Raw genomic sequence first — 19376 nt, 5'->3', positions numbered from 1 at the left:
CTGTCTCTTGCTAAACACAAAGTTGATCAAAAACCTTCAATTTCAAGGTGGGCTGGCATATATGGTGGAAGTTTTATACAGCCAAATCATTTACAGTTGCAGGGACAGAAAGGGAAAGAGGAAAAAGATGAACAGGTTAAACTCCATCTTTGGAACCCAAGTTCAAAATCAGACTTATCTATCCAGAGATGGATCAGATGTTGGTCTCCTTGGTCTTTGGGTAGTTTTAAACCATTTTCTAATGGACATTGATTCACATCACAAAACTGCCAACAAGTCAGCACAATCTAGCACTAAATCAGTAATCTCACTTAGCTGGTCCAGGAAATGGAAAATTCTCCAATACAATAGGGTGTGCTTTTCCAAGACTGGGTTAAAGTCAAATTGTTCAGAGTAGGAAGTGCTTTGCTCTGTATCTGACCGTGCTACATTAGATTTGGGAGTGTCTAAAGTGGACATGAAACAAAAGCAGACAAGTGTTGGATTTCCTAGATTGAAATTCTGTACCCCGAAGAGCATAACTTTCAAAAATAAAAGTTCCATCTACTCACAAACCAGACCTATGTTAGATATAACAACAGGTTTCACTATTCAGCAAAGAATGTTCTGCAGATTTGGCCAAGAAGGCAGGTGGGCAATGTGCTCCCAGGCCTCTGTCAGCACCACCCTGAATCTGCTGAAAGAAGATGCACAAAGCAGTCTGCTGATGAATCTGCCTCTAATTTTTCATTCCCAGCCATGAAGAGGCTCAATACCTCCCAAAGTAACTTTGCTAAAATTAGGAACATTGAAAGGTGAAAGATCACAATTGTAAACCCATGCCCCATATTACATGATGTCACACATAGAAGCACCACCACTGCATTTCCTTTTCTGTACTCTTTTAAATTCATAAAATACTAAGGCATAACTAGTAACTATGCTATTGTATCTGGTTCCATTCGCAATAATTTAAAGTGATTTGAAACATTAGCTATTTAATCTTAGCAATCAACAGACTTAAGGGGGTAAATTTTAACCCGGAGGAATGGGTAGGTTGGGAGGCAGTAAAAATGTTAAAAGTTTTGAGTGGGAATGATTCCCAGCTCCAACCTGCTGAATTCCGCGTTTCACCCAGACACATCTGGGTGTGCCCGCGCTTCAGAAACCCAGAGGTCTCGCCGGCACTTAAAGCCGGCAGGATGACATTCAAAGAGGCAATTAGGATAGTTGAAGTAGTTAAGTGAATTCAATTTTTGTGTATTGAAGCAGACAAGTGATTTTAACTCTACCTGAATGTGTCTTCCGTGGCCTCTGAAAGACGCCATGGAAATGGAGGCGAGTTGCTGCTGGCAGCCACTTGGACCTTTAAACTAGTGACTGACACAAGTGAAGAAAAGGTGAGTTTTTGCAGCAGGGAAATCAGTTCTCTCAGACAAACCTTTGGCTGGGAGTTCTTTGTGTTTAGACTCAGATTTCTTTGTTCACACTCAGAATTCTTGTGTTCAGACATATTTACCTACATTTTGGACCCCCTCAAACTGACAACATTAGGATGGGGTGGGGGGTGCGGGGGGCAATGGATTTATTCAGCAGTACATCTGAGGAGGAGGCACATCACCATCCATGGCAGGCACGGCGTGCAGTTCCGGGAGTTGCAGCTCCACAAGACAGAGGTGTGCCACAAGGACCCGCAGAAGAGCAGAGAGGGGACCAATGGAGCGGCCAATGTCGAAGGCGGCACTATCCTCGTGAGAGGGTGTACAGGCAGAGGCTGAGCTTCCTGGACAGCAGTGCCTACAACAGCTCAGATTGAGTTGCCAGGTGGTCGCATGCTCCTTCATGCAGAGCTGGTCCCGGATGGGCCTGGTGGACACGCATTGCCTGTGACAGTTAAGGTCATCACTGCCCTCAACTTCTTTGCCTCTGGATCTTTCCAGGTGCCACCAGTGACATCACCAGGGTCTCTCAGTTGTCTGCACATAAGTGTATACGACAGGTCACAGATGGCTTGTTTTCCAGGGCATCCGACTATGTCAGCTTCCCCTGCAATGACATCAGCCAGACTGAGAGGGCAGTGGGTTTCCACTCTCTGGCTGGCTTCCCACGGGTACAGGGTGCAATTGATTGCATACACGTAGCAATCCGAGGACCTGCAGATGAGCCAGGACTGTTCATCAACCGAAAAGGATATCACTCCATCAATGTGCAGCTGGTGTGCGATCACCGGAAGAGATTTCTGCAGGTGTGTGCCAAATTCCCTGGCAGCTGCCATGATTCCTTCATTCTGCGCAAATCCAACATCCCAGCCCCCTTCCACGCACAAGACAGATTTAAGGGCTGGCTTCTTGGAGAAAGAGATACCCCCTGCAGACGTGGCTCATGATACCTGTGAGAAACCCCACCAATGAGGTACAGCAGCAGTACAACGACTGTCACATCACCACCAGGTCTGTCACTGAACAAGCCATAGGAATGCTGAAGATGCACTTCAGGTGCTTGGATTGATCTGGGGAGCCCTTCAGTACTCACCAGCAAGGGTGTGCAGAATAATAGTCGTGTGTCGCGTCCTGCACAACATCGCTCAACAGAGATGGTTACCAGTAGATGAGGTCCCATGCACTCATGAAGCAGCCACACCTGCCATCAACATTGAAGAAGACGAGGAGGAGGAGGAGGAGGAGGGAGATGATGGACGAATCATCAGCAGAGCAGCATCTCACCCGACTGCTCGTGAGGCCAGTGAGTCAATCATATTTGATAGATTCTCATAGGGAGATCAGCAAAGTGACGATAGTCAAGGACTCAAACCATCAACACCAGCACCCACCCCTCCCACCCCACCCCACACCCCCAGGTTGCACAAAACAGTTCTACAACCACAGATACACTCATTGTAAATGCACCCAATGGGTGGCATCAAGTCTCACCGTTCATAATGAAATACATGCAAGGGCACTTTCACAAAAGGGACTCAAGAATGGGCAAGACGTGGCAGTGGTGGTGAGAATCATAAGATTTAATGTGCGTTCAACAAAAACCACATATAAATTGTATTCCAGCACAATCTGTAACCTCATGGCCCGGCATATTCCTCACTCTACCATTACCAACAAGCCAGGGGATCAACCCTGGTTCAATGAGGAGTGTAGAAGAGCATGCCAGGAGCAGCACCAGGCGTACCTAAAAATGAGGTGCCAACCTGGTGAAGCTACAACTCAGGACTACATGCATGCTAAACAGCGGAAGCAACATGCTATAGACAGAGCTAAGCGATTCCACAACCAACGGATCAGATCAAAGCTCTGCAGTCCTGCCACATCCAGTCGTGAATGGTGGTGGACAATTAAACAACTAACGGGAGGAGGTGGCTCTGCAAACATCCCCATTCTCAATGATGGCGGAGTCCAGCACGTGAGTGCAAAAGACAAGGCTGAAGCGTTTGCAACCATCTTCAGCCAGAAGTGCCGAGTGGATAATCCATCTCAGCCTCCTCCCGATATCCCCACCATCACGGAAGCCAGTCTTCGGCCAATTCGATTCACTCCACGTGATATCAAGAAACGGCTGAGTGCACTGGATACAGCAAAGGCTATGGGCCCCGACAACATCCCAGCTGTAGTGCTGAAGACTTGTGCTCCAGAACTAGCTGCGCCTCTAGCCAAGCTGTTCCAGTACAGCTACAACACTGGCATCCACCCGACAATGTGGAAAATTGCCCAGGTATGTCCTGTCCACAAAAAGCAGGACAAATCCAATCCGGCCAATTACCGCCCCATCAGTCTACTCTCAATCATCAGCAAAGTGATGGAAGGTGTCGTCGACAGTGCTATCAATCGGCACTTACTCACCAATAACCTGCTCACCAATGCTCAGTTTGGGTTCCGCCAGGACCACTCGGCTCCAGACCTCATTACAGCCTTGGTCCAAACATGGGCAAAAGAGCTGAATTCCAGAGGTGAGGTGAGAGTGACTGCCCTTGACATCAAGGCAGCATTTGACCGAGTGTGGCACCAAGGAGCCCTAGTAAAATTGAAGTCAATGGGAATCAGGGGGAAAACTCTCCAGTGGCTGGAGTCATACCTGGCACAAAGGAAGATGGTAGTGGTTGTTGGAGGCCAGTCATCTCAGCCCCAGGGCATTGCTGCAGGAGTTCCTCAGGGCAGTGTCCTTGGCCCAACCATCTTCAGCTGCTTCATCAATGACCTTCCCTCCATCATAAGGTCAGAAATGGGGATGTTCGCTGATGACTGCACAGTGTTCAGTTCCATTCGCAACCCCTCAGATAATGAAGCAGTCCGAGCCTGCATGCAGCAAGACCTGGACAACATCCAGGCTTGGGCTGATAAGTGGCAAGTAACATTCGCGCCAGATAAGTGCCAGGCAATGACCATCTCCAACAAGAGAGAGTCTAACCACCTCCCCTTGACATTCAACGGCATTACCATCGCCGAATCCCCCACCATCAACATCCTGGGGGTCACCATTGACCAGAAACTTAACTGGACCAGCCATATAAATACTGTGGCTACGAGAGCAGGTCAGAGGCTGGGTATTCTGCGGCGAGTGACTCACCTCCTGACTCCCCAAAGCCTTTCCACTATCTACAAGGCACAAGTCAGGAGTGTGATGGAATACTCTCCACTTGCCTGGATGAGTGCAGTTCCAACAACACTCAAGAAGCTCGACGCCATCCAAGATAAAGCAGCCCGCTTGATTGGCACCCCATCCACCACCCTAAACATTCACTCCCTTCACCACCGGCGCACTGTGGCTGCAGTGTGCACCATCCACAGGATGCACTGCAGCAACTCGCCAAGGCTTCTTCGACAGCACCTCCCAAACCCGCGACCTCTACCACCTAGAAGGACAAGAGCAGCAGGCACATGGGAACAACATCACCTGCACGTTCCCCTCCAAGTCACACACCATCCTGACTTGGAAATATATCGCCGTTCCTTCATTGTCGCTGGGTCAAAATCCTGGAACTCCCTTCCTAACAGCATTGTGGGAGAACCGTCACCACACGGACTGCAGCGGTTCAAGAAGGCGGCTCACCACCACCTTCTCGAGGGCAATTAAGGATGGGCAGTAAATGCCGGCCTTGCCAGCGACGCCCACATCCCGTGAACGAATTTTAAAAAAAATAAATAAATGAAAAACATGACATTCTGTCAGACACCCTTGTGCATACCCTTGGTGATTACAAAACCTTAGACTTTCTCTTCCTACCGCTTCTACGTAGTTCATCCCCAGTGACTTCAGCAGAGGTAGTGACAGGTTGCTCAGATTCATGCCCTGACTGCTTAGATGCTTTCGACCTACAACCTCTGGGTTTTGGAGCCCATGAGAGCCCCTCCAAAGACTGCTCCACCTGCACCTGTGCAGGGGCAGACTCAGCCATCTGGAGAGGAGGCAGCATTGCGGGTACCGGATGAGGTGAGGGCAAGGGGTGAGACGCGGGAGTGCTTTGAGTGCAGTCCCCAAATCCATTGCCCCTTTCGCCACCATCCCTCTCCTGGGCCAAGCCCACATCACTCCTACCATTCTGCTGGACAACAGCTTGGAAGACATGTTTGATGCCTTGTAAGGCCACTTCTAATGTATCTGTCAGCCTGTTTAGGGCAGCAGGATGTTGTTCACCCTGAGTCCGCACGGCCATTGCCAGGGCCTGAATGGACTCATTTGTCAGCCGTGCTTGAATCTCAACGGAGGCTGCCATTCTCTGCATCACAGATATTCCCGCACTTACCTCCGCCACCAGTCCACTAATGCTGGAGGTGGACTTCTCCAGCCTCTGCATCAATGTGGAGACTGAGCGTGGCAAGTCTTCCAGTACGTCGCAAAGGTGCATCTGTACCTCTATCATTCTCCTTTTAAAGGATGGCCTCCGGAATTCAGCATCTGTGCCAAGCTGAGCAGAGCTTGGAGAGGAGTGCACCCACCGACATGGACTCTCCACCGCTGCCCCTGCCACCAGTGTCTGCTCGTGCTCACTTATGTGCGGTGACTCACCGGGTGACAACCCAACTACCTTTCTAATAGGACCCACCGACGTATGAATATCTGCGCTGGTGGATGGCTCACTAAGATGCGACGGTGCGCCCTCAGATGCTGGGAGCTCCTCTGAGGAATTGCCCTCGCCCAGGTCTTCAGTCCTTGACAGCCTTGGAAGAGAACATACAGCAATATTAAGATTCATCGCAGAACTAATGTTGCGATGAGCATACTGAGGTGTGCAACAGGCCAATGATTGATAACATCAATCCATGTTGTGTGTTAGGGATGTTAAAGTTCTGTCACCAGACATTTGCGGGGTGCCAGTCTCGACATCCCCGACGGTCAGGCACTCCACCATTCATCTTATTTCCAAGGCCTCTTCTTCCACCTATGTATGGGCCATGATTTATGGAGGCCCCTCTCAAGTCCGACTCCTCTACCTTGCATTTTGTGCTCTCATCTCCTACAAGGGGAGAAAGTACAGACGTCTGAGTGAGTGAGGGTAATGGGGTCAGCCGGTGGATGCGTTGCTCTGGGTCAGGCTGACAATGAATGAAATACATCAGAAGGTGACTATCAGATGGATTGATCACATTGCATCAGGATTGGGGTGAGTGGGAGAGGCGGGTGCACAAGTTGTGGGGTGAGGATGTGCACTGAAAGTGAAGGTAACTTGATACTGAGCCTTAATTGGGTGTGAGGAGTGATGTAATGGTGTAGGCTTCACAGGGCTGTGTGAGGAGGGGTAATGCTCACCACAGAATGCAGGTGAATCAGTAACTGTACTCACTTTTCCTGACCTGGTTAGGTCATTAAAACGCTTCCTGCACTGCATCCATGACCGGGGTCACTATACTCCTGCTGCTTACCTGTTCTACCACTTCCAGCCACGCCTTCTTGGTGGCAGAACCAGGTGTCTTCCTCCTGTCTGGAGGATAAAGCACCTCCATCCTGTTTCTGACAGCAGCCAGTAGTGCCTCCAGGGTGGCGTCAGAGAACCTGGGTGCAGGCTTTGCTCTAGGATGTTTCATTGTGATTTTCCCTCCTTTCTCCTTCAAAGTGCATTGTCGCATTTCCCCTTTAAATAGAGGGCTTTAAATCATGTCATGTGGGTGCGCAGTACACCCGCTGCGCAACTTGAGGACGAGAAACACGGAAGTTGAGTTAAGTGGCTTCAATTGAGTCGCAATCGCTCAGGACCACGCACAAAATTTTTTACCAGGTTTCCCACCCGCTTATTGACTCTCCTGCTGAGGTCCCGCCTCATTGTTAAAATTTAGGCCAAGGTATTGCATTGACACCCAAGTATCAATTTATTAATGTGTGGATTCCAGTAACAGCGCGATAAATTTTGCATGAAGAGCAGCTATCAATTTTACAGCACTCATGAAATATTTACATAAAGAACTCAATGAAACAGATCCTATTCTTTCTCTATATCAGGTCATTTTCTGCCATTAAAACATACTGTACATTAATCCTTGGCAATATTATCCTACAAAATTAACTTTAGATTTGCAAGTGTTCAAAATATTCCATTAAGTACTACCTATTAATTCTTGAACAACCCTACTTTTTACAAAGAGTACTCAGGATTAAATTTGCATCCATCAATATTTTGCGATATATTTTACAACTGAACATATTTCTGCATTGTGGTTCTTTTCTGTTTCAGTTTGCAACATTGTTTACACAATACTGATGAAAATTTCAGATTGAGACACAAATTTGATGTAAAATTAAATAAGCAAGTTTTAGAAAATAATTGAATTACATTAGATCCAAAAACAAAATTAACACTGAGAAACAGTTTTTTTCAAAAACTAAACTTACTAAATGAACAACCTATTGGCACAAAAATTTATTAAGAAAGAGGGATTAAGGTTACCAAGATGTGTAGATAGAAGCAATCAGAATTAATCATGTCCCAGAGTTTCTTTTGATGTTCTTATTTATGTACCTTTCACAGGGTTATTGTATTTGTTAAAAAGTATTTGGCAAACCTTTTCTCTGTTCACTAAACAATACAGTAAAATGATACACCTCATTTCAAAATGCATCACTCTGTCATAAAAATATAACGACAGATGTCTTCACAATGAAAATTATCATGTGTGACTATTCTGCTCTACTCTTTTCCTTAGCATACAGACAGTGGCCCAAAACCCCACAAGGTCATAGTCCTGGTAGTTGTGCTGGGATCATGTCTGCTATGGAACTTCACTGCTCATCCTGCTGAAGTTTGCAGCGTGAAGGAGGGGGGCCTCAAGGAGCAGAACTTCAGGATAGTTTGAGGATACATCTGTGGCAAGCCCTCCTCTGAAAACTCTGGAAATGCTATAAGAAGTTGGTGGGCCTCAGGGAGCGGGGATTCCGGGTGCTCCCTACCCCAGAGGAATAATCTGGCTGGTCCACTGGGCTCCTTGCAAAGGGGGCCATTTTATTAAGATTTTAAAAATTCAGCCCCCTCCTTCATTTTTAGGGGTCCAAACCCTGATCCCACCCTGGACTTACTGGTTTTGGTCAGGTATGCCTGCTGACAGCGAACAGATATTGGGCCCCAACTGAGGGCATGATTGGGGTGTGGGAATTCCCAACCAAGGGAGTCCCTGCCCCCTGCCCTGCCCTCCCCATAATCGATGTGCTTGTAGGGGTGGGCAGAGACATCACCCCCACAAGATCACAACCCAGCTTCCTTCACTTTGCAGAATTGTTCCAGTCTCCCTAAAGAAAATGTATCACATTCAATAGGAGATGCTGCGTTTGACTCACTGCCTACACAGCTTTCCCTAACTCATTTTCTCATTGTGAGAGGAAGAGCAGCAGATTAGGAGGTATGATTGGGAGAAAATGTTTCTCTGTCACCTCCAGACTCGACGACCCCAACCCTTTCCTCCAGACTCGACGACCCCAACCCTTTCCTCCAGACTCGACGACCCCAACCCTTTCCTCCAGACTCGACGACCCCAACCCTTTCCTCCAGACTCGACGACCCCAACCCTTTCCTCCAGACTCGACGACCCCAACCCTTTCCTCCAGACTCGACGACCCCAACCCTTTCCTCCAGACTCGACGACCCCAACCCTTTCCTCCAGACTCGACGACCCCAACCCTTTCCTCCAGACTCGACGACCCCAACCCTTTCCTCCAGACTCGACGACCCCAACCCTTTCCTCCAGACTCGACGACCCCAACCCTTTCCTCCAGACTCGACGACCCCAACCCTTTCCTTGATGGCCTCACATCCAACAATCTCCATAAACTCCAATTTGTCCAAAATTCTTCCACACCAAGTGCCATTTGCCCATCGACTCTTTCAGCCATCTCAGCTCCATTTTGGAATGACCTTTCTAAACCCTTACAGCCTCTCTCCACCTTTACAAAACTTCGAAAAATTCATCTTTTCAACCAAATTTTCAATCACTTCTAATTCTCCTAATTCAGTGTTTGTTCCCTTATCTATTTTATTTATTTTCCCTCCCCAATCAGTAAAATATGTTGGGACATTTTCTATATTAAAGGCATCGTGTAAATGTACGTTCTTGCTGTTCAAGGGATATTTTTTACAGGCAGGTGACCAAGTTCGGGATGGACAGGAAGGATCAGATTTATGCCGCCTGGCAAACAATTTGGCTCAGATTTTGCTAGAGTGGGGCATCTTGCGGTGTGCCCCGTTAGTTAGACTTCTCCCTCATCCTTCAGCTCAAAAATTCTTTACACCGCAAGTTGCTGTAAGTGCAAGCTGATAACAGCACGGTGAGGGCAACGGGGCATTTGGAACCTTGGTGAACGACGGGACCAACAGTCTATCTCCTTACCCAATGAGATTTAAGGATGCAGAAAGAAACAGAGGAACCTCAGAGAAGGAATAGGGTGAATTAAAGTCAAATCAGGTACAGAAAGACAAATAAAGAGAGGGAAAGAAAGATTGGATTAAGAGAGTGAGAAAAAAGAGAGACAAAAAGGAAAAATTTAAAATTTACAATTTAAAAAATCTCTAAGAACAATTTAATACCTGCAGGAATGAGACTCCACAGTTTCAATTGTTCCCTTTCTGGGCTGGAGAGGTCGAGTGGCATTGCAGGAACACAAATCTCGTCATTAAAAGGGTACTTGCACTGTTAAGTACCAGCCCTATCTTTCTGCGGCAAGTTTAATTCATAATTAATGTGCAAATGCAGCAATTTCTTGAAACTCATGGGGAGGTTGACGGCGAGCTGCCATTTTTGCGAGGCTAATGTCGGAGTATTTGTAAATCACAGGGTAGCTCTTCCTCGCCACAAGTTGCTGGATGATTTACACACTAATATCGAGGTGCGCATTAAACTCGCCGTTATTTTGCCAGCAAATTCTGGCCCAATATGTTTTAGATTTGAGGTGAGGGGATGTACTATTTGACCCTCTGATTTTACCTCCCCTCTGTCTTTAACACAAGGCTTCCTCATAGCAATGCAGCTGGCACTGTATCTCAGCAAAGTGTCAGAGCATGGGCACAAACCCATATCTCACCACTTTATACGTTACTCCTCCAGTGTGCCATGCCACAACACTTTAGAAGAGGAAAACAATGAGGAGAATGCAGCTGTTTATTATTTAAGACTGCAAACCAAGGAATGGTTCCTGAAGCTCGTCTAACAAACCACTTCAGTAGCAGTGGATGACAAACTCCACACTTTTTATGGTAAACTCTACAATCTCAACAACTGTAAAACTTTTTAGGGTTATAAGGGTAATTTATGAATTCATGATTCTGCATTAATGGGTGGAAAATTGTAGGGTTGGAGATTTGCCTGACTTCCTGGTTAAAAACACTGTTAATTCATAAAATTGTTATTATTCCTGCCTAGTCTCCCATTTACTACTGTTAAGACATGAGCCAGGAATTCCCTTGGAATTGCTCTCGCTCCGCTGCCATAACTTCATCAGAAGTGCAGCAGAAACCCGTTTACGTGCAGAAAGAGGATTTTCTGCTGCACTTTCATTGAACTCACATCGGCAGATTGGGAGCAGCTCCGAGGAAATTTCTGGCCATGGTTGTTCAACTTGTGATGTCTGCTATTAAATCTGTCGGTTTTCCCATCGAATCCAAGAACTTAATGCCTTACTGAGTAATAGAGATTTAGGAAGGTGCGATCCCTGGTCTGTTGTGAGATAGCTGATTTGAGCTTGGGGCAGAGATAGGGGGAATAAAATAGGGGTGATTTTGGTCTCCGTACTGCCCTGTTTACACCTAAAAATGGACAGTAGCAAGACAAAAATCAAGTGGAGAACAGAACCATCAAGCTATGACTGATTGTCTGCTCGCTCTGATTTTCGAGCGAACCCAATTTAGGCGTCCGGAGCTCTCACCAGAAACAGGTGGGTCCCTAATGGATATAAGCAAATTGGGATCAAATGACCTTGTCCAGTCACTCCATGCCATTTTTATCTTTGCCCGCATTTCTACCGCCAGTTCCTCACCCCGCTCACAAACCATGGATGTACAAGTCGGAAGGCAGCCATTTCTAGCTCTCAGTTACAATGCTGGAACATTTTGGCAGACATTTTGCTTGTATTATGTTATGATTTTTGACAACTTAGACCATTTCAAAGTGCTTGTAGTGGAGGTAGAAAGTTCTGAACTCTTAAGGGGCTTCTGGCAATGCACTTTTTTCACCATGGGAGTCCTTCCAGCAATTCCATTCTGGCAAGAGGAAGAGGAGGAGCAGCAACAGGAGGAAGGAACAAAAAGAGCTGCAGCTGCAGGGAGACCAAATAGAAGGAGGCATGCCTGCAGTAACCTTTAACCACGAAACAGAGTTTATAGGCTGAGGACAACACACCTGCTGTTTTCCTAGGAGTTCTGTATAAGGAGGCTGCACTTTCCGAGGGAGGCCGTCACAGATTTGTGTCACTTCCTGCAAGAAGACTTGCAACTAACTGCCACAGCTCACACAGCATTGCCCATTGCAGTCAAGGTCACTGTAGCCCTCACCGACTTTGCCTCTGGCTGCTTCCATGCTGCCACAGGAGAATTAGTAACATCGGTCAGCCTGCATTTCATGATTGCCAGAGCAAACACTTTCATTGATTTCCCCATGGACATCTGGAAGCAGCAGGCTAGGGCACTGGGCTTTGCACAGATTATAGGTTTCCCCCAAATCCAGGGCCTTACTGACTGAGACCACCTCACCCTGCGGGCTACTTCACACAATCCACTGCCTTCAAAAATCACCAGGGTTTCCATTCCATTAATGTGCAACCAATGGGCGATCAGCAGCAGTGCATGATGCAGAACTGTGCCTGCTATCCTGGCACTTACCATGATGCTTTTTCCAGTGCAAATCCTCCATCCACCACTGTTTGCTGCTTATGGACAAGGGCTATCCCCTGCACACATGGCTCATGATTCCTCTCATGAACACATGCTCTCCATGGTTGACTGTAGAGTGTTGATGCCATGTGTCGAAACCCCACACAAGTTTGTACTGGACTCCTCCACAGTCTCTGACATGTTTTGGAAGCTCTCTGGCAAGCAATTCAATGCTCTGAACAATGCACAGAGAGAAAGGCTGGGCTCTTGAAGACTGTATCTCTGTCCTCCTCAGTTGAACTTGGACATGAGCTTGCCCTCTGGTGAGCTATTTCCTGGCCATCCTTTCCACCTGTACCTGCTCCCATTCCTGTACATTAGTGCTGTGTGAATCACCCCTCTAACTCGCTATCACATGTGGTGCCGATTTCTGTACTGGTGCATCTTCAGGAGGGTTGTCCTTCTCAGTCTGTGTGCCTGCAAGAACTGAGATATCTGAATAATCTAGAAAAAGGGGAGAGGGACATAGTCAGCGGATAGTGGGAACAGAGTTCCCCTGTGCTGTGCAAATGGCTCAGGAAAGGAAAAAAACCTGGGCAGTTGTTTCCTCTCAGGCACAGTGCTCGACAATGTGCCCAGGAGGGGGTCCCAGAGGAACATTTACCCTAACAAATTTATAGAAAACACTTGTATTTGATTAAATGACAATTTTTTATTGGTAGAAATGTCAAATGATAAGAGATTGTTTAAAGCATTGACATGGATTGAGATCCAGGTGAGTCCACTCTCAGGGAATGTGAGCACTGAGTGAGTGTTAACTCAGGAACACGGGATTGGAAGAGTGATGTTTTTTCAAGAATGATTAATTGTGAATAAGCTCTAACTGTGAGACTGACTATAATTATTTTATATTTACCAAAATAGCAACACTATTTTAAAAAAATGTATTCATGGGATGTGGGCGTCGCTGGCAAGACCAGCATTTATTGCCCATCCCTAATTGCCCTTGAGAAGGTGGTGGTGAGCTGCCTTCTTGAACCACTGCAGTCCATGTGGTGAAGGTTCTCCCACAGTGCTGTTAGGAAGGGAGTTCCAGGATTTTAACTCAGCGATGATGATGAAGGAACGACGATATATTTCCAAGTCAGGATGTTGTGTGACTTGGAGGGGAACATGCGCCTGCTGCCCTTGACCTTCTAGGTGGCAGAGGTCGCAGGTTTGGGAGGTGCTGTCAAAGAAGCCTTGGCAAGTTGCTGCAGTGCATTTTGTAGATGGTACACACTGCAGCAATGGTGCGCGGTGGCGGAGGGAGTGAATGTTTAAGGTGGTGGATAGGGTGCCAATCAAGCGGGCTGCTTTGTCCTGGATGGTGTCGAGCTTCTTGAGTGTTGTTGGAGCTGCACTAATCCAGGTAAATGGAGAGTATTCCATTGCACTCCTGACTTGTGCCTTGTGGATGGTGGAAAGGCTTTGGGGAGTCAGGAGGTGAGTCACTCGCTGCAGAATACCCAGCCTCTGACCTGCTCTTGTATTGACACTATTTATATGGCTGGTCCAGTTAAGTTTCTGGTCAATGGTGACCCCCAGGATGTTGATGGTGGGGGATTCGGCGATGGTAATGCCGTTGAATGTCAAGGGGAGGTGGTTAGACTCTCTCTTGTTGGAGATGGTTATTGCCTGGCACTTGTCTGCCGCAAATGTTACTTGCCGCTTATCAGCCCAAGCCCAGATGTTGTCCTGGTCTTGCTGCATATGGGCACTGACTGATTCATTACCTGAGGGGTTGCATGCAATTTGTATGCTTCTGCATACATTTGGGCTGTGCTTAGTTTATGACATTACATAGGAACATTTTTATAGTTAAACAGCACCATTTTTATTAGAGATAGATCGGAGGGTAAGACCATTGCATTGGTTGCTTTTCTCATTGAACAATGATGATACATTGGGGTAGAAATTGACATGAGTTGCACCCATTTTGCGCCCGAAAAACAGGCGCAAAACATACCAATTTAGCAGTGGGATGGCCTGTACCCAATCTGCCCCCAGTAGGCATTAGGTGCCGTGAATATGTTAATGAGGTGCCAGATGCCCATTGAAGGACCCCTTTACAAAATTAGTTATCGATGAGCGGGGCAGGTGTCAGGCCTGCTCTGCTCAGCATTCTTCAGCGGCCGCCATCAAAAGGTAAGTGTTAATTTAGTTCTTTTTTAAAAAAAAATCTAGCTGTGGTGCCAGTAGGAGCAGGAATGTTCCTCCAGACTCCATAGTCCTGGCAATCGTACACTCCCCCCTCCCATTGCCTGCTCCAACCCCCCCCCTCAGAACCTACCTGAAAGCCGCTGCCAGCGAGACAGGCGGCCTGACATTCATTTTTCTTGTGGAGGAAGCTTGCTGTGGAGGCACTACAGCCGCCGGCAGCTCACCTCAAGGCCCAAATCTGGGCTGGTCTCCGGACTCTTTGCTTGGGCACGAGATGCTCACGCAGTGCCAACCCAGACTCATTTCTACCCCATTGTTGCCTTCAACCTTGTAGGAGAACAATAGTGCCCTCCAGTGGCAACATTTTATATTAACTCCTCTTTAGAACAGTTTTGAAACATTCACGTTTATAAATTAAAGCATTAGCATCAAATTTCATTTTTGCTTATTATATCCCTCCATTGCTCAAAGCGACACTTAAAATACGCTGACATTATGGATACCCTCTTAACTCAACTCAAGCACCTTAAAAATAGGTTATAATTAAGATGCGAGCAATAATGTGAGTTGAATCACCCGAAGCACCACAGTGATTTGGGCGCGGGAGGTCAGTATCATTGGGCACAGTATGCCTAGGAGGCACTCAGTGATTCCATCTGCAGTCATCCAGCTCCACAAAGCATTATCCAAAATGGGAATTGATCTCACAAATTGATTGCCATAAATGAACAGCACAGCGATGAATACCAGTGAGGGTGTTGACACCTCGGGGGAGTGCAGTCAGGAGCAAATCCACGGCACCATGCGAGACTCGGCTGTACAGGAGGCAAAAGAAATGCAGGTGTTATAGGGGATTCGATAGTCAGGTGTTTCAGCAACTGCCGACGTGAGTCCCGCATGGTGAATTGCCTCCCTGGTGCCAGGGTAAAGGACATCATGAAGAGGGTGCAGAACACTTTGAGTAGGGAAGGAGAACGGCCAGAAGTTGTGGTCCATGTGGGAACCAATGATATAGGAAAGGGTTGAGGTCCTGCAGTCAGAGTTTCAGGAGCTAGGGAGGAAGTTAAATAGCAGGACCTCAAAGGTCTTTGGATTACTTACAGTGCCACGCACTAGTATAGGAATAGTAGAATAAGACAGATTAATGCATAACTGGAGCAATGCTGCAGGAGGGAGGGCTTCAGATTCCTGTGGCATTGTGTCCAGTTCTGGGGCAGGAGGGCTCTGTTCGAGATGGACGGGTTGCACTTCAACAAAGCTGGAACCAATATCCTCACAGGGAGGTTAACTAGTGCTGTGGGAAAGGGTTTAAACTAATTTGGCAGGGAGATGAGCACCAGGAAGAAACATTAGAGTGGAGATACAAGGTGCACAAGAGGACTGGGAGGGACAAGTAGCACTAGAGTAAAGAATAGTTCAGAAATAGGAGGGATCAGACAGGGGGCAAATGCGAGGCAGTCTAAGATGAGATTGGAGTACATGTGCATAAATGCACTTAGTGTGATAAATAAGGTTGGTGAGCTGCAGGCTCACATTGCCACATGGGACTATGATATAGTGGCAATAACAGAGACCTGGCTCAAAGAATGAGACGATTGGGATCTTAATATTCCTGGCTACAAGATATTCAGGAAAGATAGGGAAAGAAAGAAAGGAGGGGAGGGGTGGTAGTATTGATCAAAGAAACTATTATAGCGCTGGAAAGGGTGATGTTGTTTTGGTGTCAAAGACTGAATCTATTTGGTTAGAATTAAGGAACAATAGAAGAGCTATTATGTTACTGAGTGTATACTATAGGCCACCAAATTGTGGGAGGGGGTTAGAGGACAACATTTGCAAACAATTTACAGAAAGATGCAAGAACTATAGATTAGTGATAATGGGGGACTTCAATTATCCCAATATAGATTGGGACAGTAACAGTGTAAAGGGCAAAGAGGGGGAGGAGTTCCTGAAATGTGTTCAAAAGAACTTTCTGGAACAGTGTGTTTCCAGCCTAACCAGGCTGGATCTAGTTCTAGGGAATGTAGTGGAGCGTGCTTCAGTGGGGGAGCATTTGGGGAACAGTGATCATAATATCATTAGGTTTAGAATAGTTATGAAAAAGGACAAGGAACAAACAAATGTGAAAATGCTTAACTGGAGGAGGGCAAATTTCAGTGAATTAAAAGGGATCTTACCCAGGTGGTTTGGAATCAAAAATTGATAGGCAAAACAGTAATTGAACAATGGGAGGCCTTCAAGGAAGAGTTGGTTCAGGTACAGAATAGACACATCCTTATAAGGGGGAAAGGAAGGACATCCAAAGCTGGAGCTCCCTGGATGACTAAAGATATAGAAATTAAAATGAAACAGAAAAGGAAGCTTATGATGAATGTAAGTTTCACAATACAGTAGAGAACCAGGCTGAATACAGAAAGTACAGAGGAGATCTAAAAATGGGAATAAGAGGTACAAAAAGAGAGTCTGAGAATAGATTAGCAGCTAACATAAAAGGGAACCCAAAAGTCTTTTAAAAACAAATAAATAGTAAAAGGGTAGTCAAAGGAAGCATGAGATCGATTAGGGACAAAAAAGGAGATCATCTTGTAGAGGTATGGCTGAGACACTAAACGAATACTTCGCATCCACCTTCACTAGAGAAGAGGATGCTGCTATTGTAGCAGTAAAGGAGGAGATAGTAGTGATATTGGATAGGATAAAATAGATAAAGAGGAGGTACTTAAAAGATTGACAGTACTGAAAGTAGGAAAGTAACCCGGTCCAGATGGGTTACTGAGGGAAGTAGGTAGAAATTGCGGAGACTCTGGCCACAATCTTTCAATCTTCCAATCCACTTTAGATATGGGGATGATGCCGGAGGATTGGAGGAGTGCAAATGTCACACCCTGTTCAAAAAAGGGGTGAGGGATAAACCCGGCAATTACAGACCAGTCAGTCTAACGTTGGTGGTGGGGAAACTTTTAGAGACAATAATCTGGGACAAAATAAATTGGCACTGGGAAAAGTGTGGGCTAATCAATGAAAGTCAGCATGGATTTGTTAAAGGCAAATTGTGTTTGGCTAACTTGATTGAATTCTTTGATGAAGTAACAGAGAGGGTTGATGAGGGTAGTGAGGTTGATGTTGTGTATATGGACTTTCAAAAAGCATTTGATGAAGTACCACATAATAAACTTGTTAGCAAAATTAAAGGCCATGGGATTAAAGGGGCAGTAGTAGCATGGATACAAAATTGGCTAGGGAACAGTAGTGGTGAATGGTTGTTTTTCAGACTGGAGGGAAATATACAGTGGTGTTCCCCAGGGGTCAGTATTAGGACCACTGCTCTTTTTGATATATATTAATGACCTGGAGTTGGGTATAGAGGGTATAATTTCAAAGTTTGCAGATGACACAAAACTGGGAAATGTAGTAAACAATGTGGAGGATAGTAACAGACTTCAGGAGGATATATGCAGACTGTGGCAAATGAAATTTAATGCAGAGAAGTATAAAGTGATGCATTTTGGTAGGAAAAATGAGGAGAGGCAATATAAACTAAATGGTACAGGAACAAAGAGATCTGGGAGTGTATGTACAAAAATCTTTGAAGGTGGCAGGACATGTTGAGAAGATTGTTAAAAAAGCATATGGGATCCTGGGCTTTATTAATAGAGTCATAGAGTACAAAAGCAAGGAAGTTATGCGAAACCTTTATAAAACACTGGTTAGGCCTCAGCTGGAGTATTGTGTTCAATTCTGGGCACCGCACTTTAGAAAGGATGTCAGGGCCTTAGAGAGGGTGCAGAAGAGATTTTCTAGAATGGTGCCAGGGATGAAGGGCTTCAGTTATGTGGAGAGACTGGAAAAGCTGGGGTTGTTCTCCTTAGAACAGAGAAAGTTAAAGGGAGATTTAATAGAGCTGTTCAAAATCATGAACGGTTTTGATAGAATGAATAAGGAGAAATCTCCTTCCGGTGGCAGAAGGGTAAGTAACCAGAGGACACAGATTTAAGACGACATGAGGAAACATTTCTTTGTGCAACGAGTTGTAATGATCTGGAATTGCACTGCCTGAAAGGATGGTGGAAGCAGGTTCAATAGTAACTTTCAAAAGGGAATTGGATGAATACTTAAAGGGGAAAAATTTACAGGGCTATGGGGAAAAGAGCCCAGAGGAATGGGACTAATTGGATAACTGTTTCAAAGAGCTGGCACAGGCATGATGGGCCAAAGGTCTCCTCCTGGGCTGTAACTACTATTATACTATGATACTATGAACAGCGCAACAAACAGGGAGCAACCATTAGATAATTTTTTAAACTTGGACACTTAGGCTAGACCACATCCTGCCACACCCACTCAAGGTCTGGGGTTCTGGTACCCTCACTGACTGGGTGTCCCAGTAGTGCCACAGATCATGTGAGAGCCTGTCCCTGTTACACAAATGACCCATCCCTGGGATTCCAGATGGGGTCATCACCGGGACAGATGGGCAAGTGAGCAGAAGTCCTCCCACCACAACTCCAGCAGAGCAGCACCAGGATCATAATTTCCGGGTTAAGGTGTCTTCCACAGTTGAACAGAGCGTATCAAATTAAAGTGATAGGCCCAGAATTTCCTTGGGGCTGCTTCCACTTTGCAGCCTTAACTTCGCCAGATGTGTGGCAGAAACCTCACTCATGCACATAAACACGGTTTCCGCTGCACTTCTAGTGAAGTTGTGAGGAGGCAGCTCCGAGGAAATTCCAGGCCATAGTTTCTTGAACTACTTTCAGATGCAAACCCATTTGAATGTGCTACCAAGCCCTTTTACCAAGCAGTCTGTGTTAAAAGGTTTCTACTTACTTTGCAATCAAGTCATATTTGCCTAAGAATAAAGACTTGTCTTCTGAGTGAGCATGAAATGCCATGGATGTTG

Source organism: Heptranchias perlo, chromosome 4 (genome assembly GCF_035084215.1).
Source record: "Heptranchias perlo isolate sHepPer1 chromosome 4, sHepPer1.hap1, whole genome shotgun sequence".
In the NCBI taxonomy this organism is placed as follows: Eukaryota; Metazoa; Chordata; class Chondrichthyes; order Hexanchiformes; family Hexanchidae; genus Heptranchias; species Heptranchias perlo.
Note: the sequence above shows the minus strand (reverse complement) of the source record.